Source organism: Limanda limanda, chromosome 1 (genome assembly GCF_963576545.1).
Source record: "Limanda limanda chromosome 1, fLimLim1.1, whole genome shotgun sequence".
NCBI classification, from domain to species: domain Eukaryota; kingdom Metazoa; phylum Chordata; class Actinopteri; order Pleuronectiformes; family Pleuronectidae; genus Limanda; species Limanda limanda.
The window spans coordinates 37,350,439-37,367,620 of NC_083636.1; positions in this window are offsets into that span (position 1 = coordinate 37,350,439).

A 17,182-nucleotide genomic window follows, 5' to 3' on the forward strand; every position below is an offset into this window, starting at 1 on the left:
TCGCCGGCTGGATGGCGTGAAACACGTTGATTATGAAGCCACAGTCAGCAGAGAATTGTCTCCAAGAGCAGAGCCGCGCGGAAAACGTAAACACTGTGAATACAGCAGAGGGATCAGGCTGCAGAGTCAGTGCAGGGACTTGTGACGTGCTGCTAATAGGAAAGTTCTGCAGTTGTAACGATTTAACAAGTTTAAATGAACACGTTTCCCCCTGTTCTATCCAGGGAAGCTCAATGACAGGAAGCATTATTATTATCACAGCAATGATAAAGGCTGTATATCAAGATGGACGACGTGACGCCCGGATACAGTAGAGGTCACAAACCCTGTCCTCCTCCATGTGAGTTGATGGGACATGGGACAAACTAAAAAGTCAAAGTACACCTCAAATATTTCTCCCCCCTTAAAAAATACAAAAAAGGGAAAAGTTTATTTTTCCGTCGTTAAAATACGTGTCAAATGTTATTGCAGACAGCCGTGTTATTTAGATTGAATGTACTGCTTTTCAGTATATGTACTGTAGTGCTTCAATGCTTCATAGAACTGTGGAGGTTGGAGAGTACGTCAGAGCAAGTGGAAGGAACAGGTTCAAAGCTTCTGCAGATCTGTTTCCAATCGAGACGTCCTCTCTGGCTATTTATCAGAATTAGAATCAGAATCCTTTAATAGTCCCACAGTGGGGAAATTTGAGGGTTTTACAGCAGCAGCGCAGGCACAGCGCAACAAGAGCAAAAGAAAGAGCAAAACAACATAGTAAGAAACAAAAACAACAATGAGCAAAAAGAAAAAAGTAAACAGTAAATAAGCAAATAAATAGTAAGTAGTAGAACAACTAAACAATACAATTAAATAATTAAATAATTAAATAAAATAATTAAATAAATTAAATTGCACAAATTGCACGAATTGTGTTGTGTGTTCAATGGGATCACAGCTGGTTGTATAGTCTGACAGCAGCAGGAAGGAAGGACCTGCGGTACCTCTCCCTCACACACCGGGGTCGAATCAGCCGGTGGCTGAAGGAGCTGTTTAGAGCTGCCAGGGTGTCCCGCATGGGGTGGGAGGAGTTGTCCATCAGGGAGGATAGCTTAGCAACCATCCTCCTGTCTCCTACCACCTCCACCGTATCCCGTGGACACCCCAGCACACTGCTGGCCTTCCTGATGAGCTTGTTAAGTCTCTTCCTGTCGGCTGTCGAGATGCTGCTGCTTATAATCAATGATTGTGTATAATATCCTATAGATTCCTCATTACACTGCTGGCAAAGTCACAACAAGGTGGCATCAGATTCACTCACATATAGCTGAGATTTTAAAAGCCTGTTTGCTTCGTGCAGGAAAGGCAGAGAAATTGGACTTGTGTGATAAGTAGAAATTAGGGAAAGAGGATGTAAACAAAATCTAAGTTGAGTTTGTGCATCCGTGTGCTGAATACTCACTGAGTGTGTCTTCTTTCATTTACTATCTGCCTGGAGTATAATGAAGCTGTATGTGAGTCAGGGAGCATTTAGAGTTCACCAGTGCAGATGCTGCTAAGATGTAGCCTCCAGTGCACTTTGGCTATGCTCAACATTACAATTTAATTTCAGTGTTGCTTTTGAAACAGCCACTAAGCACTTTCTGAGATGTAAAATAATACAGTGTATGCTCCATGTAAGATGACTTTTAAATGCTCGGTTATTTATCACACACATACTGTGTCAATGGCTTCTAAGATCAAGTATGGAACACAAAACGAACACATAGAAGATAATAATTCTCGCTTGTTTTTTATTTGGAGAGAACAATAACATATTGTAAGAAGAAGAAATGTAGATGAACAATCCACTTGTCAGGTAACAACAAAGTTGCTCCTTTTTTGTGACAGACTATGAATAATTTCTTCATTGTTGTGTCTTTTGCACTTTCTCTTTCTTTTGGGAAAAGGTTAAATCAATACACCCCACACAAACAACACTAGAAAACAATGTTGTCACATGTAACTGAAGAAGTTATACACACACACACACACACACACAAACGCACACACACACACACACACACACACACACACACACACACACACACACACACACACACACACACACAAAAGCACTGGATGAATTGCCTTAACAATTGTTAAAGGTATTCATAGGCCCCAAAAGATGAACTCAGTGGAATTTTTTCAATTAACTGGCATTAACAATAGCGCCCCCAGCAGGTCAAAGTTTATACCCTTATTTCATTTTTTTATCTCATCATCTTCCAGACAACCTTTTGCACAGACATCCATGCTTCCCAGAGGATGAATCATATTATGGTCCAGACTGAATAAAATAAAACTCTTGGATGAATTGCTATTAGAACCCCTCGATCTTTCCCTGATATTTTCTCTAGAGCCACCAGCAGGTCACTCATCGTCGGAAACCTCACACAACCTTTAGTGCAGACATTCGTGGTTCCCAGAGGAAGAATCATGTAGACATTGGTGACTTTGTGTTTTAACCTAGCTAGCAATAATTAGTGTTGGCATGTTAATATTAGCATTTACATTGACTGTCAATGGCTCTATAGACTCTATGGGGTAAGTTTAGTTTAGCATAGTAACGATTTAAAACAGCTAAGCCACTAAATATTCACTTTGCTTCTCACTGACATCATGACTCTAACTAGCAGCAATCACCCGCTGCTACGAATGTTAAGATTTATAGTGTTTATAAACACAGGAGAGAATCAGATTAGTGTGTTTTGAGAAATCATGATGACGGAAATTCCCACAAGCTCGTTCCTGCAAAAGAGCAGATTTGCGATGACTGTGCACTTTTTCCCTCCCAGACTTATAAAAGAGAGTCAGCAGAAGAGTAACTCACTGGGAGGGAGTGGGGGGTGGGGGGTGGGGGGGCAAACTGCATCACTCCTCCCAGATGGCCGTCGGATTGTGCCACAGTGATGGAGGACGGGCTGTCATTTTGTGTTTTGTGTTTATCATCGTTAGGTGGACTGACGAAAAGCCCGAGCGTCGTCTTTGTCCCCCCCCCACTCTATCACAAACACAAACAGGACTCAGTGACTTTTGGCAGAGACACGCTCCGACGCCGGGCTCTCAACCTGCCTGTGTCACCGGAACAGACACGGCGTTGATTCATGAGCAGCTGAAAATGTCACGGGGGGGGGGGTTCAAGGGGCCGTTTCAATGTCAACTGTAAATTGAACAACGAGTAACTTCTCTCCTCTGCTCTTCCCCTTCGCAGCGAGACGAAAACAAAACGGACAGAAACTTTCAAGTTCAACTCTTCAACTGTAAAGCAGCAGAATCCTCTATCTGCACCTCTCCCGAGGAACCTTTATCTTTACCATGGAGGGGAACTCTCTAATGTCAGCGGCTGAGAGATAAGTAACTTTATTATCAGAGACTCTCATCGGTCCCTCTCACTTCTCTGCAGCTTCAGTGACTGCTCCCTCTGCCCCAAGTCAAGATCTGAACTTTTGATGGATTTGATGTTTTACTAATGGTGCTACACTGTATTTACTGATCTCATTAATTTTGCCTCATATACTTGAATATAATTGAGTCCTTGTGATGTTTTCACTAGTGGGAATTAATCATCTAAATTGTACAAATTGTTGTTTTCTTTATCCTAGAATGGGGCCTTTATTTTTAAATACTCTATGTTTACATCGGGAGTGGGGTATTCAGCTGCAAAATGCAATTTCACCACTAGATGTCACTAACTTCTTCACACTTAACCTTTAAATGGTGCGTGGGTGTACAGCGGGTTGTCCACTCACCAGAATTCTGGTGGTTTGATCCAAGTTTTCCCCTGTTTTGCCCGGTGAAGTGTTCTTGGGTAACATACTCAACGGCAAATTGCCTTCATAAACCAGTAAGCACCAGCTGCTATGTTGACTTCCCCACAGCAAATGGCCAGTCAGTGTCACACAGTTTGTTTCAGTGACGCTGCTGAGGAAAAATAATTCTGTCTGTTTCAACTGAACTGTAATTGGTGACTAATTGCACTTAATTTTCCTTCTGCATCAGAACTACGTGGTTAAGCGTTTTTCGCAATTACTGTGGAATGAAGAGACTAAAAAGGTTACAGCTGTCGGCTGCTGTTATTAGCCGGTGAATAACAATAAAACTGTCCAACTCTCGGCAAAAGCAAAACTTCAAAAACTTTCAAATGAGACACACGGAAGTTGCAGGTTGTTACCAAGGAACAGTAAAGAATAAAATCCCTTAATTCACAGCATCACATAACGCTCATAATGAAACACATAGTTAACGTCTGTACAGCAAGTTAATGGACTGTGTGCTACTAAACCCATTATATTTCTACTTTAAGAGAAGGGAGGAGAAAATGTATAACTCCCTTGTTCTGTAATCTCTCTCCTGTGAGAGTCCGCCGAGTTATCATTTGTTTCTTTTCATCTTCTTCATCTCTCCCTCCGCTCGGCTTCCTCACCTCCTGTTGTCTCGCGTCTTATTTGTTGCCCAACGTATTTGGCTGAGTCTCACGTATTGTGCCTCTGCTCGACTTACTTTTCTTTTCGAATTTTGGTTGGTGGTAAATCAAGAATAAAAAATAAAAAAACTCCCTCAGCACTAACATGCATAAAAACACAATACGTCCATGAAACTGCAAATTAGAGTAACTTTAGCTTTCGAGGAGGAAGGAGGACTTGTGTAAAATGACCTACTGGAAGCTGGAGTGTTGTAAAGTTGTGTTTACTTCAGGCTGTGTGTGTGTTTCTGATGTCAGCCGGCTCTCTCTCTCCTGGGGTCACTGAAGCGACTGCTCTGTACTTCCCCATTTTCACAGAAGACAATTGTTTACCCAGTGTTTACAACCTCTCCTCACCTCTATCTCTCCACTCGTTCTTTCTCTGTTCCCCCTGTCACTCCCCTGGTGCCCCTCGCCAACGATGGAGTGCTTGTCATCCCCCTGGCCGGCCGTGTGCAACAGGTGTTTGCGGGTGAGCGTTTAGTGTCACCTATCATTGTCCCCGTCACTGTCATCCAGTCGGCGAATGTCCTATCTACACACTTGATCTGTTTGTGATTGGCTGCCTGGGACGCCACCGCTCAGCAGCACTCGGGCACGCGGGCGGAGGACGATAAAGGATTTAGATAAGCAAAAAGCGGTTATACACCGAATCATCTCATGAGGTTCTACTTTATAAACCCATCAGGGGGAAGATTGAAACAGACTCCTGTCTCTGGGGGACGCATTTCCATCGTCTCCGTCCTCTCTCACGCGCCCAGAGCGTCTCACTTTATCTTGCAAAATCCGCGTCAATCATCCAGATGCTTTGGACCAGTGACCATTGACGCCCAATGATAGAACCAAAACTCCAGGCCTCATCGTGGCTTCATACCCTCAGCTCTGTGTGACAGATAGAATCTTCTCCACTATCCCCTCTCCATCTCTTTCAAATTGTGATTTTCCCAAACACTGGTTTTAACAGGCAGCCCCCCCCCCCCTCTGAGTATCTCTCTCTCATATTATTTAGAGTGCACACTATTGACAATAATCAGTATTATACAACCATACAATACAAAGTCCCTGGTAAATATGGCTTTTAAGAAATCCAAGGCTTTATAACTGTAGTTAATTGCTCTTGTTACCAGATTCGATTGCGATCCATTCATTGAATGGGTGTTTTCGACGCACAGCTGTCCCATACATCTGGGTTATTATGGGCTGTTGTCTCCAATGTATTGCATTGATCCAGTTCATCGAGACCGGAGATTTCAAAAGAGAGGATGGTTTTAGATCAGGTTTCTCTGCTTCGCTGCAGCTCAGTCACAAGTGAGAGGACGGATCTGAAAAGATGTGCTGAGAAACACAACACATGCAGATGCTTCCCCACAGGGCGCATGGATCACTGACTGTGAAAATGATTGTAATTGTTCCGTGTGTGTCCTTCACAGTCACCAGATCTCAACCCAGCTGAACTGTGACAGATCTTTAACGCACATTCTACCAAAGATCATGAATCTATTGTACAGAGCGATGCATCATTTACAAGTTTGATTCAAACTATATTTTCCATTATCCTCCCGAAAGTTTGAGCTGTAGGTTGAGAATATAAAGTCAAGCAAACAAACAGTAGCATAAATACTGTATTTCAAAATAATACCATGCACTAAACTTTATTTAACCATTAACCACACTGCAACAGTAATTCTCAGTAAAGTCTGCAGGCATCAGGAGAAACATCCACAGAGCCTAACAAGCTGTCTGCCTGTGGTGTATGAATGGTTCTGGTGATCCACGGCGCTCCCTGGTGGTCTTCTTCCGCCCTCGGGCTGCTGTTTGGTATGTGCAGCAAGCGGAGGGGACAGCGAGTATTACAAGAGCTGGTATTAGGAGCAGCCGAGCGGAGCTGAGTGTACAGGGTTTGTAGAGAGCTCCCAGCTTCTACTCACTCATGGTGGTTTGGAACATTACAAAGAATTCAAAGGTCGTGTATACTTCCATCTGTGGGACTGTGAGTTTGATTGTTGGGGTGGGATGGGAGAGTTGGTGGAAAATCTTGAATTGGACACTGGTGTGAGGATACGGCTGTTTCCTGGAGCTACGTTTAGAGGTGTTTGAGTGACTGGACTCAAAATGAAGAACTCCGACTTTATTTTAAGTTTTACATGCCGAGGCCCAGGGCTGGAGGAAGGGTCACAGCTGGCAGAGGCAGGGCAGCGACTGGGGCAGCGAGCAGGAGCAGCCATTAGGAGCTGGAGACGTTCCAAACCAGGCAGGTTGTTGAGCGGTGGGCGGGCAGATGGCGGAATACACCGGGCTGGTTGATGGGACTTAGCGGGCCATGGCAGGTAGCTGGATGAGGGCTGGGGGGAAGGACCTGAGGCACAGGAAACCAGGAATGCAACTAAAAAGATTTGGTGTTGGCTGGAGGGGAAATGAGTCGGTCGATGGTTGATGAGTCTCTGTTGAGCAGGAGAATTGGCAGGAAGTGGCATCTGGAAGCCAAACACACTTACTGACCAGACTGACACAGGAATAGGAAAAAGAAAAAAGTGGAACAATGGGGAAGAGAATAGGAGGAAACATGGGAATAGAGGATAGAGATGCCTCATTTCAGGTATTAACAAACCTCTGAGGTTATGTTTTCATCCCTGTTTGTTTGCCAGTTCGCAGGATTACGTGAAAACTACAGAACCATGATACATATGGGAGGGGCGGGGCATGAGCCAAGGAAGACAGATCAGATATTGGCATGGATCTATCTTCCTTTGCAGCATTTCCAGCATAATTGATTCAATCTAGGGAACTGGAGAAGTAAAAGAGAAGTTCTCACGTGAGAGAGAGAAAGAGAGAGAACTGCTTCACATTTGATTAAGTTAGAGATTTATTTTTTGGGGTCCATAGTGAAACTTTGGCAGGACAAATTAGAGAAAGACTGACTGCCACTGTCTAGATAATTATTGGGGAACGCTGCTTTGCCATCAGCCCGGGTGGAAGTATCTGCTCTCAAAACACCCTACATTCGACTTTGAAAACATTTGCAAACATTTTAAAAACCATCTCATCGTTTTGTACAGGTGTAAGAGAAATGAGTTTCTTGTACAGTCTGCAAAGCCGCCGCATCCCAGACAAACACACATCTCTCTGCAGCGCCTGAACGGTGCTGAGGTACTGAGGTATAAAATTGGCAGGTATGTGGGAGTTTTGATCAAATGGGATCTCCTGTAAGATGAGGTATTGAGACTTGCCAGTCCACTTAATCTAAAATGTCAGCAGTGCCTATCCTCAATCCATCACACATGTGCACTCAACTGCACAGTGTACACACACACACATACACACACACACACACACACACACACACACACACGCACACACACACACACACACACACAGACACACACTCTTGCTCACAGCCTTATAAAACCTGCAGTGGGTTTCTGCAGACTTAAAGCCACACTGTTTAATTATTAAAACTTTGTCTGTCACCCTCAAACCTTGTTGAATGTTTTTTCAGTGCAGCCGGAATCTCCGCTGCATTAATCCACAAATCCTCCTGTGTCCAACTTAGAAATTACCCAGAATCCATTGCGCCGCGCTGTGCTGGTAAACAGTTATAGGGAAACACAGAGACAAAGTTCAGTAGCCTGCTCAACTGTGAAATAGACTTTGAATTGCATGTAATTACTGCATAATGATCTCAGTGTGTTCCATACAAGACCCTTACAATCATATTGAATGCATTAAAGTTACAATTACAAAATCACCATAGGGTTTTTGTATGCCTAAAAAAAATTGATAAGTTTGGATCACAGACTGTTCATCTCAAACTTTTTTGTTCATTTCCTTAAGTTTTTGATTTTCTCAAACTTTTGGAATAATTAGATTTTTCAGGCTGACACAAATCAATTAAATGTAGAACAAGACTCAGGGCTACATCCACGTGAGCTATAGAAAAGAAGATTCAATTAATTTAAGGTTGCTTATTTATTTGTAGACACACAAAACCACAGTCCACAGTAATCTGAGGCATGTAATCAAGAGAGAGACCACAGTGTAGAGGGGGCAGCAGAAGAAGCCACTTGCAATCCACTTTTTTCGATCCACTTAGATGCTAATAAATTTGAATCTGCTTCCATACGCCACTGCAGAGAATCGTTTTATCCCCGACATGGAGTGACAGGTCTGCGTGGTCTGCCGTCCCCCCCCCTGGACGCTCATCCGTCCAACTCCTCACCTGACGCCCCCTGAACACACAGAGATCTCAGTAATTCCACATGTACAAACAATGACACGTCCCCAGTGCAGCGTGGGTAATGAATTCCATTACTTAAGGGCATCCAGCGTTTTTGACCTCTTGCCCTCTTGTTTTCTTATTCCCTTCTTATTGTTCCCGGGCATCTCCACTCTCTAATTGGAGACGTCTGCATACGGCAACCTTGAATCAGGACACTGTGTCTGCAGTGGAAATTGCGTTTTCTTGTTTCAGGTCATTTGGTACCCTCCCCATGGTAGACTGTTGATTTACTGATGTCGTTGCCGTGGAGATGTACCGTGCAGCAGGCAGCACAAAGCAATAAAAAGGAGGACAAGATGTCTTGAAGCAATATCTATCTGTGAATGCTGCTATCTATTTAAATAAATTGATGTTTTATTGTTCTTTTTGATGCTACACGCACTTTTGTAAGTTTGTTTAGATCCAACTTTATTACTGACCTTTGAAAACAGACGTTTTCGTTGGCTGTTCGCTGGCAATAGGAAGAAATCAAGCTGTCTGTGAACACCAGGCAAAAGCAGGTCATAGCCTCCACTGGGAAGAGGCCAGAGGCCTCAAGAGGGATCACCGTGCTGCTGATGGTGGGAACAGAGATCATGGTGTTAGCTGTACAACACAGAACATAGGGCAAGAAGGACATTTTTTAAAGAGACAGGAGCTAAAGCCAACTGTTTCAGACAGAGGCTGAAAAGAGGAGCTGCAGCAATGGAAACGATGAGGAAAGTGATGTGTTTCCTGAACATGTAAACCTTAACAAGTATTAATCGTACATAAATTAATAAAAAGGTTGCGGCAGAAGTTTTATTAAGAAACCGTACGACTCTTTCTGTCTCACTGTTACCGAAGATTAACGAGAATGCAGATGAATAAGAATAAACAAAAGAGGAGAAACAATGTTTTCCCTGCTCGTTATTCAAAATTAAGACTTTAAAATCAATACAAAACATACAAAAGTGTCATTACAAAAATAACTAGTGAGTAATATTTTGTTTTACTCTTTTACAAGAATATAACGTGAAGATGGTGCAAGTGTCTCCTCTCATACTTAGTGTATGATGCACTTTGCTGAAGGCTTGTGTTTACCCCCTTTGATTTGTGCCCGTTGACATCTTTGTGAAAGCATAATCTCTGTCATTAAAATGATGCAATGTCACCTGCTTCAAAAAGTTGCTGAATCGACAAATTAACCCACTTCTTATGTCCGGTGGTTAATGAAATGATGACGGTAGAGGTGAAGTCTTCAGGCTCACTCACCGTGAAGACGGGATAAATTCACCCTCAGCTTTTTCCCCCTGTTTCTGCTGAGCTGAGACATTAGCAGCACGAGAGGAACCGATGGGATGTTTTGCTGCTCTGAGTATTTAAAAGGCCCATTGTGCTCCCTGCAGATGAAGTAAGTTTTAGTCAGAGTATCTATAAGAGAGAGTTATACTTTCACTGCAAGAAATCAATTACTTGTGCTCCGGGCAAAATGTAATGTATCACTGGGAGCTGTTGTAAGTCTCTCAGCCTGGACTCTGAGGTCATTAATTAAAGCAGTTCAGCTGCTGTGGGCAGATTGGTGAGTGCTTTAACTGTCAACAAACCAACTTGTGCACATATATTTTAAAATATGTGAGGACATTTATGTGTGGACACAATCAGGAGCAGCAAGCTGTGATGCACCCTCTGCAATTCAGCAACTGATCCCCCAGGAAGGTTTGGTTTTGTGTTTGATGGAACAGGCGTTGTACCAGGTGGAAATTAATATCTTGTCAATCTTGGAGTGCCAGTGTCTGGGGAGGAATCAGCCTCTGGAGGCAGCAGCCATTGGTTTGGGGCTCCCAGTGTCGAAAGAACACACCCAAGCCAAGACTCCGACTACTTTCTTTTTAACAGACTGAAACCAGAAGTTTTTCAGGTGAGAACTCTTGTCCCTCATGTACAGGTTCTGCATATTCACCTTTTGAATCTTTTTTACACACTAGTTCAACGTTTCGCCGCACAAAACACAAGCAGGGATATTTTAAAAGGTAATGTAGGTCAGAATTATATTTTGGCAAATCTCTACCAAAAGCTCTCTGCATTAGAATGCAGATACATTTAAAAGTTGATAACCTGCAGGCAACCGAAACCTGCTCAAACAAAATGAGTCAAACCAAAGACAGAAACCAGAAGATTTCCAGGTGCAAACTCTTGTCCCTCATGTACAGGTTCTGCATATCCACCTTTTGAATCTTTTTAACACACTAGTTCAACGTTTATCCACACAAAACACAAGCAGGGATATTTTAAATGGTAATGTAGGTCAGAATTATGTTTTGGCTGATCTCTACCAACAGCTCTCTGCATTAGAATGCAGATAAATTTAAAAGTTTACAACCTGCAGGCAACCAAAACCTGCCCAAACAAAATGAGTCAAACCAGAGACAGACACCAGAAGATTTCCAGGTGCAAACTCTTGTCCCTCATGTACAGGTTCTGCATATTCACATTTCAAATCTGTTTATACAGATTATTCTCCTGTAAACCAATGTTAAAATGTCCTTAGCTCCCTCAGCAGTTGAAGGCCGTTCTGGGCTCCAGCTGGCTCCTCACTGAGGGACTGGAAAAGGGAAAAACGTTGTGAGTCAGCTTTGTCTGTGCTCCCGCAGGACGGCTCCTCTGTGGTGATGTCTAATCTCCGGGGAGCTTTATCCCCAGAATGTGTGCACCAGGTTGTTTACAGCCGCGGTGCCACTCAGCCGGGCCTCTGGGGCTGTGTCACTGCTATCCTTTAACAGTGTCACTCCATCACAGCTGCAGGACATGTTGTTGGTGTAAACAGAGAATCGAACGGTGGAAACACAACCTTGGGGTTTTCCTTGAAGGTTGTGGCAGCAGTGAATCCTAATCATGAGGTTTAACTTGCTGTTCTTGCACTGTCACCCAACACTGGATGTGTCACATATTGTCAGGACATATCACGTATTTATTAAATATGTGGGATATTTCACTTTGTGACAAAGAGCAATGCTAAGAATGTTTGCTCCTGAAACATTCTGCCAACCATAAAGAAAACCATTGGTAAGCTGAGAAAACCTTGTAATCTTGTTTGCTGAATGAAAAAATGTTGAGTGACTGTGTCCATAATCACTTGAATGTGAAGATCTGAAGACAGAGAAGAGATGCACTTTGCCTTTCTTCGACTCTCGCCCGAGAAAACAAACTTAACAATTGCAGTGCCTCTATTAAAGCACCACAGACACACAATTTGTTTGTGTCAGAAAGTCGTGAGTCAACTTCTCCTTCATTTGGTCGACCCTGACCAGAAGAACATTCAGACAAACATTACAAGTTTGTTGACTTCTATAACTGCTGTCATCCAGAGCCTGTCATCACAGAAAGACAGCAAGTTAAAACATTATCCTGAAAAGTTCCAGAGGGGCTGTAAGAAAGCAAATGTCCGAGTAACTTGCTTCTGACACTTTCCAGAGTAAAGGGTTTCTGAAGGTGTCCGATCTAGATTATCTCCTGCTGCATTTATTATTCTAGACACACAAACTCCTGAAAATGTCTCTACCCAACTTTTTGGAGATTTGCTGGAGTTTGTTAGAAGTTAAAAGAAAGGTTTTCCCTGCAGGTGGTGGGTAAAGTAAATTATCCCTTTCTCTTAAATGACACTGTAGCGCTGCAAACTGCTCACTTGTTAATTTGAGTTTACTGTCCCCTCTGGTGTGGTGGGTAATGGCAGCTTCAGTCATTGAGAAGGATGTCTGGAAATAAGCAGATCTCCTTCAGTCATCTGTGTTTCATTCTGTGCTGTTGAACAACGAGCAGAGTCAGAATTCAGCTTATTTTATGCTAATTCGCTGGGTTTTGGAAGAATAGTCGGTGCTCTCTGTGTTTTCAGGGGGTTGCCGGCACATCAGCGGGAAAGTTGGACATATAAGAAGAAAAATAAAAAACAGAACAGGTGCGTGTTCACGTTTTGGGGATTTTTGACCATCTGTTATTTGTCTGGAGGGAATGGATCTATCACTGTTTATGTCCCAGGACAGATGCAAACTCACCTGCGCTGCCAGAAATAACATCATGAGTCTAGGACAAAAAGCCTTTTATTGTTATTTTGTGGATACTTCTGTTCTATTCCCAGTAGAAGAACAGACAGAGAAGCACGCTGCCCAAAGAGAAAAATCAAAAGAAGCACTTTCATGTTTGATGTTATTAAAAAGAGGTCGAACCAAAGTTATTTTCTCATACTGCCACGCCTGGAGCCGGGACTTTGGTCTTCCCTGTCTCTCTTCTTCCCGGCATCATGGAGCCGCAGCTGGCTGTGCGAAATCTACAATCATCTTCACTCTGGCTCTCCAGTTGCTGTTACTCATCGCTGGATTGCTCAGCTTTTCTCAGCGGTGTCTAGCATGTCGCTGTGTTACCTTGAGCCTGAACTGACTTGCCTTTCTTTGCGCCCAGTCGCCAGCCTGCTCGCTCCTCCGACTCAGCTGGCACATGCCGCTCACACCTCTCGATAACCAGGCACACGCTGGCAAGCCAAGCTGCCCACTGATCAAAACAAAGACCTTTTTGTTTATTCACCACAGTGTGTCTGTGTCTGCCTTCTGGGCACAGAGCTGAAAGGAGCCGTAACACAAGAAGAATAGCCTGTTTGGGAGAGATTTGAGGCAACGAGTTTGCAAAAATCGGATCATGAAATGGAGAAACAAAGCACTGAGAAAAATGAAATGACAGTTTGAAAACATCTGTTTCAGACACAAAGAAGGCATCGTTTTAAAATGGGCTTGTGAGTCAGGACTAGTTGTTCTGTTGCAGATACACAAAAGCTCATATTTATTTTATTGTACTTCAAACACAAGACAATTGTATCAACACAAAACATAAAAAAAGGGTATTTTATCTACTCAAGTCTGCAAATATTTTAAAATGCAGGAAAAGCACACTTGGTATTTGTAGGTTCTTGATAGAATGCATTTGATAAAAGATGCTGAGTAAAAGCCAAACAAGTCCTCATGTAGTTCTGAAGTTTGAACACAAAGACGCTCATGTCGTAGAGAACAAGTCCTCACAAGTCAAACCTACTTTAACTGAACACGATCCAACTGGATTAACATGACTCGACTTGAAAGTGTTTCTTTAGCTCTAATGGCTGAAGATCCACATGGTCCTCTGAGTCCAATGTACAGTAGAGCAGCCGACCCCCCGGATTACACCAGCTAAGTCCCAGCTTTTCTTAATGATGATCCAGACTGCTGTGTCAAGAGGGAGCTCATTCACAGTGGAAAATGTCATGGTGAAATGTTCTTGGGCTGGAGCTGTCTGGGTTTTAAATTTGCATGGTGTCCCCGTGTTTCCTGCGGCTGGTTTGGTTCCTCCACGGTCAAGTGCAGGTTTGATGAACTGGAATCTCTCACATGCCTGTAGGAGAGACTGGGAGAGGCTCTGGCCCAGTGCACACAACAGGGTATATGTGGACGAATAGTTTTTTAAATGCAAAGTACTCCGGTCGCCAGTGGGATAGAAAGTAAGTCAGTACTTGATGCTTTTATAAATATGTCTGTGAAATCAGATTTCTTGGTTTATAATCAGGTGATAATGTCTGACTTCATCAAAAATATTTTATCATTAATAATTTATAATTCTAAACTGTATTTAGAGCAAAGTCGTACGATTAAGCAGTTAAAAATAATGATTATATTAAATGATTATATTAAAGACAATGATCATTTTCATTTTTAAATCAAACAAGCGATTTACAGACATAATCTTAATGGCACAGATGAGATCGGAGTCTCCCTGATTTCCAATTGCAAATATTTGCTGATTCTGATTGAAAGTCAAGGAGAGCTGAGAGCAAGATGACCGGAAAGCTTCACCAGTCACATGTTGAGCACTCGTGCTTAGAACTAAAACATGGTTGTTGACAACACTTATAAGACTTTTGTATCTTGGGCCAGATGGACGACATTGTGCAATATGGCAACAGTACAAGAACTTGTTTTTATTTCTTTTATAACATTTTCAGTGAATAACAGAAGAAAAAACCCAACCAGCTGACGATGCCAGCAGTCCGCCTCCACGATGGTTTTTGTTCTGGGGTCACGTTGTATCACACAACTTTCTGTGAGTTCCCTGGATTTACCCACTCGATCCTGTGATTAAGAATCAGTCACATCTCTCTCGTTATGTCCGTGGTTTTAAAACTATTAAAGATTTGAAAATCCACTTGTGTGCAGCAGGCATTACTTCGTATTTTTGGACAAACAAGAAAAACAATACATTTCCCATCCGAGTCCCATCTTTAATAATTTGCAATTCCAACCACAGCAAGTTACAATTTACCGTCTCGGTCGATTAAATCTTAATTTCACAGTAAATAATTCAGACTTCCCCAAACATAAGTAAACAAGTGTAGAAAGTAAGAACGAGAAAAGAAAATGGAGCTCCAGCCTCTGAGACTTTTTCACACTATCCTGAATGTTGACGGTCAATCATTAAATAATGGTACATAACAACTCTGTATATAACTGCATGTATGTGTCCTACTTCCATATTCTTTAAGGTTTTGTATTTATTACCAGCAAACATGTAATTGCTAATGTTACATAATTAATAGGGCCATACTGTGAATTATGAAGCCCTGTTTTTTCCTCCGTGGTTAAGCTTCACCTGGCAGTAAACTGATATCTGCAGAACCTGAGCTGGAAAAGTTTAACAGTAGTAAAAGTAGAGTAAAAAAAGATGATTAATGCATTTAGTGTGAATTATCTTCAACAGTGCAATAAGGTGCAGATCTAAATAAAACCCCAGATCTAGTTGATTTATATGTGGTTTCAATAAGGGGGCTGTTATGTACTCTACTGAGTTCCATTCTAGCTTTGTATGAATTGTTGATATTCTGTGTACTCTCTGAATTTAACAGATGCCGACAAACCTCCAGCTTCCTCAACCCCTGTAGTGGTTTTCTTCCTCCATCTTGAGAGACTCGCTAAACGAAGACTGTTGCACAAGTGGAATGAGACTGACGTGTCCTTGTTAGGGCGCACAGGAAACTAGTGTTTAGTTAACCCAGAATGCACAAATCCACTAGATTATGTGCTCTAACAGCGCTGAATGCTGCTTTGCAACTTGTTTTCTCTCACAGGAAGTGGCCGTGGCCCTGACAGTGCTGGAACGTATGTGTGTGGGGGGGGAATAGCAAAAGCTTGTTGTTGCCCTTGTCATCTTGTCTAGGCTTTAAGGATGGGAAGGTTGGAACAAATTGAAACCAGCATTAACTATTTCCAAACCTTGGCAGAAAACTGTCTCTCCTGAACCTTTGCTCTGTTTTCTTTTCCTTTTGAAGAGGCATGGGAATAAATTAGCCATTATTATTTTTCACTTAATATTGATATTTACATTTGAATAAAACCAATTTGAATAAATGCAATACATTTTCAGAACCAAGGGGTTAAAATATACAGTGAGCAGGAATAATGCTTATCGCAGCCACGTTTGCAGAACTGGGGAATGCAAACGTCCATGCAAAGACTTTGGAGGAATCCATACAGTCATTTCAAAGATGGTTTACTCTGGATTAAAGCGCTGGATATGCCGACTGACACTTGACATCCAGAGAGCGGCGCCTCAGCCATGACAGGCTCAAACAGAGCAGTCAGAATCTCATCTAATCTCCTCTGGCTTCAAAATGATGCTTCAGATCTCCTTTTTGCATGATATTAGATAATCCGCCCGCTGTGACACGCAGCATCTCCTCCCCGGCCTGGACACGTGGAGGAAGTGATGTCATATCAATTAAAGCCACTCTTATCACTAATATTAATCTTTCAGTGCTATCAGACAGGCCCATGTATTATTCATACGGCCAGAGTGAGGCGCTGCGCAGGATTTCCTTCCCTCCGGCGGGAAAAGTAGGAAGCTCTTGCGAGTTTCACTTTCACCTGCACGTCGCACAAACTCTGGTCAAATTGCTTTTCATTTTTCTGCCCCAATCAGATCCACACAGCTTTAAGCCCCTTCTGGACCAGGGCAATTAATTCCCTTTAATTACTGACCAGTCAAGCGTGGAAGAATACGTCTTTGTGTCCATCACTGACCTTGACTCAATCACTCTCACTGCTGACTCATGTCTGTCTCAATGCCGGGTTGTGACAAAAATCTGTCTCGCCTGTCAATGGAATAATAACGGCTTTCACTCTGCGTATGGTGTTTTTTAAAATGTATCATTTAACAAAATACATGTAATTTATACCCATTCTCTCTCAGCTGTTCTCACAGCAGGGCTCTGTGGATGGCAGTGTTGGTCTGTTAGCTTGTCCTGGCTGAAATATCCCTACCTGAGGATGGATGGTGCTGAAATGCATTTCAGACATTTATCTCCTGCCTCAGGACGAGCTGTAATCACTAATCGTCATCCCCTTACCCCACCTCTAGCGCCATCACCAGGACTTAATGTCAATTTGTCCAATTCT